Genomic DNA, 10,782 nt, shown 5'->3' on the forward strand with positions numbered 1-10,782 from the left:
CAGGACTTTCTTCCCATCATTTGTGATGTTGCGGGATCAATTATATCACTGTACATTTCTGACACAAGAGTAAATAAGACAAAGGATGCCAGGGAACTAGCGGTTGGCAGGGGTGATAATGTATGAAAGGGCTTCTTTTTTCCTGGCTTGCCCTGTGCAATGTCACAGACAATAGTAACAAGACTCGGATGATGTCATATGAGAGTAACCGCTCTATATTAACAGTATGAGTCACTAAACAAAATGAATTGATGGATGGGGCTTTTCCATTACTAAGCACATGAACATTTGATAAAGGACGCATTTTGTAAACTCGTTTGGCCCCGAAATTCCAATCTGATATTTTTGTGCCTAATCTCTCGATTCCCAGATTGAGTTTGAGCCTTCCCATTTCCGCTAGTGTCATGCAAATACTCAAAAAAAATCATTTTATTTTTAACTAATTATTGTTTAATAAGTTAATAAATTATGTGCATAACATGCAATACTTTAGTCTAAGGGACTCCTAAAGGCTACAATGGAGTATGTCTCACATACAGTACCCTCAGTCTTTTCTCCAGTTCACTCTTCCCTCTACCATGATTTATAGGGGATGAAGGTCACAAGTCCTCCATTTTTGTAATCGCGATTACATTGGGAACATATGATGTGGGCCTGGCCGTATTCACGAGATTTCTGGGAAGGAGTTAGAAAGGAAACAACAAAGTGTCTAGAAGTTAGGCTGCCCAGTAGCCTGTGGATTTGTATCCTGGGGGAAGATGCAAACTTGGAAATAGATGGGAGAGAGAAAAAGACCAGACTCAATAGGTGGCTCGAAATTGTTCGAAATTGGTTATCACGGCAAACCCCTAAGGACAGGCCCGCTTCTGCCATGAGGCGGAATGAGGGTTCCGCCTCAGGCGGCAGATTTTGCGGTCCGGCAGGGGGCGGCATTATGCCCCCCCCCCCCTGCTGTCATTTTAGTTAAGTATCACTTAACAAAAATGACAGTGGCTGCTCACCTGTCACTTCGCCCGCGCTCTCCACATCCCATCAGGTCCCGCGACGTTACCCTGCAGCTGTCATCGACCTTCAGGCTGTAGTGAGTGCCCAGGGTTGGTGGGGGACGCGCTGGGGCGATCGGGTCACTCGGGGCCTCCGGGGGGTTGTTGCGGTTTGATGCGCTGCGGGTGGCGCATCAAACCACAAACCCCGTCCCAGTGGCCCCACGCGACCCAATCGCCCCACTCACTCACCACAGCCTGGAGGTCCATGACAGCTGCAGGGTGACGTCGCGGGACCTGACGGGATGTGGAGACAGCGGAAAAATACTATTTTAATAGAAGTATAAATGAGAATAATGTAAATTATTGAAAATTATTGAAAATGTTACCGACTGTTGTTTGGAATAAATAAATATAATAAATTTAAAAAAATCAGTAATGTACAAAGAAAAAAAAGGGGCCCAAAAAGACTAAAATAGGCCTCCTATTTTATTTTGCCTCATGGCAGGATGGCCTGGTGTTTTTTCCCCTTTCCATTCCTTGGGTCAATACCCCCTTTCCTTTATTTGATGACAATGCAGTTCTTAAAAATTGTATCCCAAAACTAGTAGCAAAAGAAATGGGACCAACCACTGAGCAATATATGTCCACGCATTACACATAAACTGTTTAAGCAAAGGCTGCATGGACGTTGCTAACTTTGCTAAGCGATTATCGGGCCGTGTAATAGGCCCAGTAAACGAGCGCCGATCTAGCAGAGTATTGATTGGGCCATCATCTGCCCGTGTAATAGCCCCCTAAGGACCATCGAGTAACCGCATGGTCTGCTTCTATGTTATGTATGCCTTTGCTTATAAACAATAAAGACAGGGCTGTAAACAGAGGTGAGGGTTCACCATAGCAAACAGGGATCTCTTTTAGCCTTGCTCAACACTACAATGCTAATAAAGCTTTGAAATTTTAAATTTTTCTTTGGCGTGTGCTGGAATTATCTTCTATTAACGCTACCACACCCCTGGCGCACTGGATCATACCACCCATTATATATAGGACCCACTAGACAAGACCCTCTCTTCTGGGGGTCCCATAGTAGTGACATGACCTGAACCCATGGTACATACTTGAATAGGAAATTATTCATTTCCTGACTTAATGCACCAATGAATAATAGCTTGAATAAACAATAGACTTTTTTAAAACAAAAAAAAAAAAATTAATTCAGGTCTATGGAAAAAAATAAATTTTTCTTGTTTTATGCCCAGAATAGCACAGACATGTGGAGACCAATAAGGAGTAAGTAAGAAGTCAGCAAGAGTCTGCTAGACAAAGGTGTATTGTATAAAAAGGCCTGGAGGAGAAATACACTCATATATCCAATGAAACGGATATAGTGCCAATATTAATTGGGTTACAGGTTACAATTACAGCATTGGTAACATTATCCAAGGTTTCTAATTATCTATGTAATGATCTCAGCCATCACTCACAGCCCATGTCCGGACAGTCCCATTGTTTTCTATGTATACTTTGTATCAAGTTTATGTCTGCTTTCATTTTTGGAAAATAGATCTTTGTTTAGCAGTGAATTGTTGAGCTCAGTGGGGTGTCATAGAATAATATACCACTATGTGAACCCCAAATTCCATTGGAAGAAGCAGTAGTGTGACGATAGATCCCATAAACCCATTTACCCATTGCTGGTACCATTGCTCCATTAGTCTGCACTTTAGACCTTTTTTTTTTTTTTTTTCTTTTTCTTTTTTTTCTGGTTGTTTGTATGTGGACTCTCTGTTCTGTGCCTGGTTCTTATATTCCTCCTTTGTCATTATGTCTTAGTATATGGATACAATGCGAGAGAGAGACACTGAGTCCACTCTGTGCCTGAAAGGTAAATCAAGGCTTCCCTCTTTTACCTATAAAGTTCTGAGCAGCTGTGCCTGAAAGGTAAATCAAGGCTTCCCTCTTACTTTTACCTAAAGTTACCTATAAAGTTCTGAGCAGCTGTCCCTTGTGTAAATACCTGTGTATATACTGCGTACACAATGCTGCCTCCTGAAAGTAATCCCTTATCTCTTTATTTATTATCATTATCAGCAGGTCACTGCTACTGAAATGCAGTTACTTGCTTAGATCCTGTTGTTGTTCGTTTCCCCTCTCTACTCCCATCCCATTTATACTAACCCTTCCAAGCCAGTGCATCAATACCTAATTTTCTCTCTACATGCAGTTCTTAGTAGTGCAGTGTGCAAATCATTCCCCAGCACAATGCAGCCAGTTCAGTCCAGTGCACTTTCCCCAGCACTATGCCATACAATAGTAAAAAATTTAAAAAAAATTAAGTAGGTGCTGTCCTTTCATTAACCCTTAGGGGACACAGCCAGTTTTCATTTTTGCGTTTTCGTTTTTCCCTCCTCGTGTATATAAGGCCATAGCGCCTGCATTTTTCCACCTAGAGACCCAAGTGAGCCCTTATTTTTTGCGCAACTAATTGTACTTTGCTATGGCAGATGTAATTTTTGCCTAAAATGTGCCGGGAAACCAGAAAAAAATTCAAAGTGTGGTGAAATTGAAAAAAAAAACGCATTTCTTTTATTTGGGGGAAATGTGTTTTTACGCCATTCACCCTGGGGTAAAACTGACTTGTTATGCATGTTCCTCAAGTTGTTACGATTAAAACGATATGTAACATGTATAACTTATATTGTATCTGATGGCCTGTAAAAAATTCAAACCGTTGTTAACAAATATACGTCACTTAAAATGGCTCCATTCCCAGGCTTATAGCGCTTTTATCCTTTGGTCTATGGGTCTGTGTGAGGTGTTTCTATCGGTACCTTGATTGCGCATATATGACTTTTTGATCGCTTTTTATTACAATTATTCTGGATTTGATGCGACAGAAATTGCGCAATTTTGCACTTTGGGATTTTTTTGCGCTGACGCCGTTTACCGTGTGAGATCAGGAATGTGATTAATTAATAGTTTGGGCGATTACGTACGCGGCGATAGCAAACATGTTTGTTTATTAATTAATTAATTTATTTTTATTTATAAAATGGGGAAAGGGGGGTGATTCAGACTTTTATTAGGGGAGGGGGTTTTGTGTTATTAAAAATACATTTGTCTTTTACTTTACACATATACTAGAAGCCCCCCTGGGGGACTTCTAGTATATGTACTCTGATCTCTCATAGAGATCCATGCAGTATAGTTATACTGCATGAATCCATGAGATCGGTGTTCTATTACTTTTGGCTGCTGCAGCCAAAAGCAATAGAATGCCGAGCCGGGATCAGCGCCATTACGGAGCAGACCCCGGCCCGGGATGGATGCAGGGATCGCCCCCCCGCAATCGCGCCGCAGGGGGGCGATCCCCCCACTAGACCACCAGGGATGTATAACAGCAAGTATTTAGAAGCAGCTGTCAACTTTGACAGCTGCTTCTAAGTACTTAATTAGCGGGCACGGCGATCGGACCGTGCCTGCTAACAGCCGCGAGCCCGGGCTACACGCGGCACCCGGGATCGCGGCAGTTCAGAGGGTGGTCGCCGCGTGACCCCCCTCTGAACTCCCATAGCGGCACGAGGACGTTCAATAACGTCCTGGTGCAGCTATGGGTTAAAGGGGTTATCCAGCGCTACAAAAACATGGCCACTTTTCCCCTTTCTTGTCTCCAGTTCAGGTGCGGTTTGCAATGAAGCTCCATTTACTTTAATGGAACTGAGTTTGAAACCCCACCCAATCTGGAGACAAGAGAGGGGGAAAAGTGGCCATGTTTTTGTAGCACTGGATAACCCTTTCAACAAGAGACGTAAGGGAGCCACCCTGAAGGGTTAATTTAACAGATCCATGCAGTTTTTTCAAAATCATTATGAAACTAGAGATACACTTTAAGCTGGGTTCACACACTGTATACTTCAGGCAGTATTTGGTCCTCAAGTCAGGTCCTCATAGCAACCAAAACCAGGAGTGGATTGAAAACACAGAAAGGCTCTGTTCACACAATGTTGAAATTGAGTGGATGGCCGTCATATAACGGTAAATAACTGCCATTATTTCAATATAACAGCCGTTGTTTTAAAATAACAGCAAAAATTTGCCATTAAATGACGGCCATCCACTCAATTACAACATTATGTGAACATAGCCTTTCTGTGTTTTCAATCCACTCCTGGTTTTGGTTGCTATACAGCCTCACAAATACAGCCTCAAATATACATAGTGTGAACCCAGCTTAAGGATTGAACTAGACCATGTTCTTAAAGGGTTGGAAAAAACAAAGTATAACTTAGTCAACATAGCACAAGAGTAATATTTTCATAAGGCATGCAAGACTCAATGGCAACCTTCATTGCTCTGGTAATAAGATAGGTCTATAAATTTCATGGCAGGATAAGAATCATACATTCACTGAGTGCTGTAGTCCTTTAGCTATGAACAGCTATAAACAGCATGCTCCCAACATTAAGCCTTCTAAGCCATGATTATTAAAGGCCTTGGTAAGGTGAACAGGAGCCTGAAAGAAGCTAATTCTCCTTCTGATCCACCCAGGGTTCAGTAACAAAGATGTGATCACTATTCTTGACAAATGACATTTGAGTTGTCTCCAGCAGGAGAGTTAGTACAGGAGGAGACATGAAAATATTGACCTTGGAGCGGGGTAGTATTATGTAGCCCGCCTCAGTCAGCCAGAACATGACTTTATCTGCAGGAATGTCAACACTCCTGAAATATTCATTATAGAGCAAGCGCTAAAAACCGTGGAAAGACTCTGTATGGACCTCAATTTATTTTTGTTAATATTTCTTATTAATTTTTTCCTTTTTTACAAATAATAATATTCTCAAAGGAGATTCCACTGTTATTTAGGTATACAAACAATACACGTAAAGTACAGAGTGGCGGTCCATAAGTGGGGGCGGCACACAGTCTGTGTACACCCCTGAACAAACCACACCTTGTATACCATTATACAGTATACAGAAAAGGCCACATCAATACTCACATAGTAAGCTAAAGGGTACCCCAATAAGCCTAAATAACCGGGGTTATATCAATACAGGCAGCAAGGATAGTTCCAGCACTCAGTCGTCCAAATCCAATTCCTTTATTGTAGCATAGCAAAAAAAACAACAAACAATAAAATCTTGACAATCGCTGACATGTTTCGGTCTATTCAGACCTTAGTCAGACATGTCAGTTCTTTCGGCGGAATCAGCCGGCCCATAGAATGGTGTCTATGGAGCCGACAAAAAGGCGCACATCTGTGAGCGCGTACAGCTGGCGGAATTCCGCGGAGTTTTTCCGCGAGAATTCCTCAATGTGGACCCACCCTTAATGAAAAAATGGATCCAAACGGATTACACACAATTGCATCTATTTTTGCACCCATTTTTTCATCCCTTTTTTTCATAACATGTATATGTTAAACGGACTGCAAAAATGCAGTGTGAACCCAACCTTACTGTGATTTGCCCTTTTTTTTCTATTTATCTATTTATAATATTCTATTTAAAAAAAATTGTACAATGGAGAGTTTTTTTCCTTTAAAATTGCATGTACAGGGCCGCATAGATCTTTACTGGTCTAGTCTTCTAGTATTTTTGGTCTTTATTTTGGTCAGTATTTTTCCACCTAAACCAGTAGTGGATTGAAAACCCAGAAAGGCTATGTTTACACACTGAAATTAAAATATAGTGGACATCCGTTATTTCAAAACAACGGCCATTGTTTTAAAACAGCAATTATTTGCCATTAAATGACGGCCATCGACTTAATAGTCACATTTCAACAGTGTGTGAACATAGCCTGTGTTTTTAATCCACTCCTCTTTTTGGTTGAAAAATACTGACCAAATACTGAGCAAAAATACTGAGAGGGAACAAAGCCTCACACTCAACAACTTTTTATTTTTTTTTCAACATTGGTTCTCAACATATACCTAGGATAGGATTTTTTACAATTTATTTGGATTTAACCAAATACATTGTAAAAAATCCTATCCTAGGTATATGTTGAGAACTAATGTATTTTGAACCCCTTATGTTTTCTGGCTCCCGATAACATATTCCTAGGATAAGATTTTTTTTTTATAATTTTCTTTGACGTTTAGATCATTTGAAATAAAAATTATATGGAGTAAATATGGGAAAAAATTCACTTCTTTTTGCAGGTCTACATCACTCCAGCAATTTGCAGTGTACAGCAAGGTGATAATCAGGTGAAAATCAGTTCCATTAATCTCAGTGGATTGTTTTTGGCGGGAAGCACATGCTTCTTTTTCTGCAATAGAACTGACTGTATGCTAACACAGCCATATGTATGAGACGCTACTCTCTCCAATAAGCCAATGTTTTCAGTTCTGTGACCCTTTTATTTAACAGAAAAGAAAGAAGAAATGGAGCGTGGAGCTTTGACGCCCTTATCTGTGATTCTAACCACATCAACAGTTGATACTTGTTAGCTAAACAGCGTCATGTTTTCCAAAAGTGAAGAGTAAACAATAGGATCAGTTTTAGAGATTGGAGAAGTTGTAAGTGGCGGATGAAGAAAAAAAAAAGGAAAATTTCCAAGGAATTGTTTGGTGCACATCTACCAATTAAGTAACATACCACTAACATCTGTGCGACAAGCAAACTGCACTGACTTGTGCCAAACTCTAATTCTGGATCAGTAAACATGGATGGAAAGAATGAGGACACACAGAAGCAACATGTTTGGGGCCAGTTTAACAATGCATGTTGTTTTGCAATAGTTTATGCCTCATTTACCCAGGAGAAGCTTTTCTATAAGGAAATTGAATGAAACATCATAACTGAGACACTGTAACAATAAATATGCACGCAACGACTCATGCTGGAATACACCCGAAACATACTGTCACTCGCGCTTTTTCTTTTTTGTGCCTCTGATCCCCGTTCGGTTGAAAACAATGACCGCAACCAAAGTTTACGACCCCAGACTTGTTTACACAAACGCAATGAAATGGAGCCAAGGCCAGATTTATGGGGGGGGGGGATATAAAGTGTTTTCTCCACAACCCGGTTCCTTTCTGATCTTCTCAGACACTTCCAGCAGGAGCAAATTAGAAAGATGTGAGAAAGATGTGATGTAAAATGTATGTAAGGATAGTAATAACACTCAGTCAGGGAAGATATGGGAAAGACATGTGTGCTAGTCCCTGCCCACTGTCCATGCCTACTTGCCACTATCAGCCCTAAGCGGCTGCGGACAACCACAGTGACGGTCCCTGATGTTAGTGGCACATAAAATACAGACAAAACAAACAAACACAATAAAGTGGGGTGAACAGTCCGGGTCACAATGTTGGCAGCAAAAGTATAAAATCTTCATCAGAAGCAGAACCAGAGACAGGCAAGTAGCTTGGGGCAGGTGGCAAACAATAGTAGTCAAAGTAACAGGCTAGGTTTGAGAGACAAGGCAGGTAGATAGGCAGAAGACAGATATAAAGGCTTGCAAGGAGCAGAGCTCAATAGCCAGCCCTGAGTAAAGACACTGGAGATGTTTTATGGAAAACCAGGGGTCTGGTTCAAGACTTGATGCGTTATTATGCCTATACGTGCCCTGATGCCCTATCTCTCTGGACTTATATGAAGATGAAATATGGACATTAAAGAGAAGGTATCACCTAGATAGTTTTTTACTGATTAGAGTCAGATACTGAACTTTTTCTAATCTATTTCTATTTTCTTTATGTTTGTTTTTTTTATTTTATTTGGGGGGAGGATACCATCTGGTTGGAAGTTTCTAACTTCATAGCAAGCAGAGTCTGTCCCAAGATGTCTAAGAAATAAGAAAGATCTCTCCTAACCTGAAAACTTAGGGGGACATTTATCAAACAAGGTGTAAAGTGAAACTGGCTCAGTTGCCCCCAGCAACCAATCAGAGTCCACTTCTCATTCCTCACGGACTCTTTGGAAAATGAAAGGTGGACTCTGAGTTTTTGCTAGGGACAACTGAGCCAGTTTCACTTTACACCATGTTTGATAAATCTCCCCCTAAGTTTTTGACTCCCCGACTCCTACCCTTTCCCTCCGGGTCGTCATGTAGTCAGGAATAGAGAGATAATGACATCCAACAGGGTCCCAGAGGTCTGGGATGAGGCCCAGGGACCGCTTAGTATAGGTTATCTATCATGTTCCCCCTACATCTGCCGACCCTCCAATTATTAATTTGGACGGAATTCTCCTTTAATACTTACTGGTGAAGCAGTGCACCAGTATCTTGCTTGACTGCTCTGCTGTCTGACTAGCCTGGTGCACATACTGTATAGGGGCAGGCCCGCTTCTGCCATGAGGCGGAATGAGCATTCCGCCTCAGGCGGCAGAATTTGCGGTCCGGCAGGGGGCGGCATTATGTCCCCCCTGCTGTCATTTTTGTTAAGTATCACTTAACAAAAAATGACAGCGGCCGCTCACCTGTCCCATCGCCCGCGCTCTCCACATCCCGTCAGGTCCCGCGATGTCACCCTGCAGCTGTCACGGACCTCCAGGCTGTGGTGAGTGCCGGGGGTCGGTGGGGGACGCGCTGGGGTGATCGGGTCGCGCGGGACCGCCCCGCGCGACCCGATCACCCCACTCACTCACCACAGCCTGGAGGTCCGTGACAGCTGCAGGGTGACATCGTGGGACCTGACGGGATGTGGAGACAGCAGAGATCGCGGGCCGGCTGCGGTGTGGGACAGGTGAGTAGATGGCTGCTGCCGCTGCGGCGGCGGCGGTTTGGGGGGGGGGGGCGGTTTGGTCCGGGGAGATGCCGGCTATCACTCGGGGCGGCCGCCTGAGGTTTGCCTCAGGCGGCAGAAACCCTTGAATCGGCCCTGTATAGGGGGACCTCCTACATACATACATCCCTGCTCAGAGCCCTCAGGCATTGCCGAGATGCTTGGCTGGCCAGACGTCTACCCCAACCTTCTTCTCCCAAGTTATGTAATAGTTACCGACATCTCCGTAAGTTCATGACAGGCCGTATCTGTAAAAAAAGACAAGTTATTGCAGGCCCAAAGGCGATGTTCTTAGACACAAACCACAATATGTGAAGCTTTCATGTGTTTTTCCAGATGGGCACAGATCACTCTGCATATGAGGACGGACACATGGCTGATGGTTAAACAGGTACGAACTACAACCACCACAAGCTGTGGAGAAGCCAATAGAGTGGACTGTAATACAGGCTGAATTACTGGTCCTTCCCTTTACTATGGAGGGCTATGCAGATAGCTAGGGGCCCCATAATGACTTTTCTTCTATCTCTTTGTTTTACTTTCCCTAATGGAAAGCACAGACTGTTCTGTACCAGCGCTCCTCGTGGTTGCTGGGACCGAGCGAATTCACTTAAGTTGAAGAGTTTGCCATAGACCTGCAGGGTATGACATCTTGTTCAGAAATCTTTCCACACTAGCTGCCCGCTTATTATTGCCAGCTTGTTTTATAGAAAGATCTCACAATATGAGTATATGTCGAGGTAGAATGATGAGTAAAGCGGCAGGAATGTGTCAATTAGTCAACACATCATATTGATAGCGAGATGGTAAGAAAATGGGGGTTTTAACTATTTCCGGTAAGAGACGAAAGTAAGTCTTGACGTACAGAAAGTTCCTTCTGCGTGCAAGCAGTTATTCCTGTCTAACAGTAGGTGGCGCTCCCAGGCAAGATGCAGTTGTTAAGGTTTTAGGACCAATTCCTATTAGTTTAAAGGGAAAAAATAGACCAATGACCTATCAACAGGATAGCTCATTGATCACTGATCGGCACCTGTGTCGGACTGGAGTATTTGGGGC

The 10,782-nt window shown here is 42.7% G+C and overlaps 1 long non-coding RNA gene across 1 annotated transcript; it reads left to right on the forward strand.

The window, feature by feature from the left end:
• Positions 1–2,826: 2,826 nt before the first annotated feature.
• On the forward strand, positions 2,827–7,203 carry LOC138771297 (uncharacterized). The gene is made up of 2 exons (XR_011359593.1): positions 2,827–2,927; positions 7,156–7,203. It is a non-coding gene; the product is annotated as an uncharacterized lncRNA (long non-coding RNA).
• Positions 7,204–10,782: the final 3,579 nt, after the last annotated feature.

The sequence above is a fragment of the Dendropsophus ebraccatus genome, chromosome 13 (genome assembly GCF_027789765.1).
Source record: "Dendropsophus ebraccatus isolate aDenEbr1 chromosome 13, aDenEbr1.pat, whole genome shotgun sequence".
Lineage (NCBI taxonomy): Eukaryota > Metazoa > Chordata > Amphibia > Anura > Hylidae > Dendropsophus > Dendropsophus ebraccatus.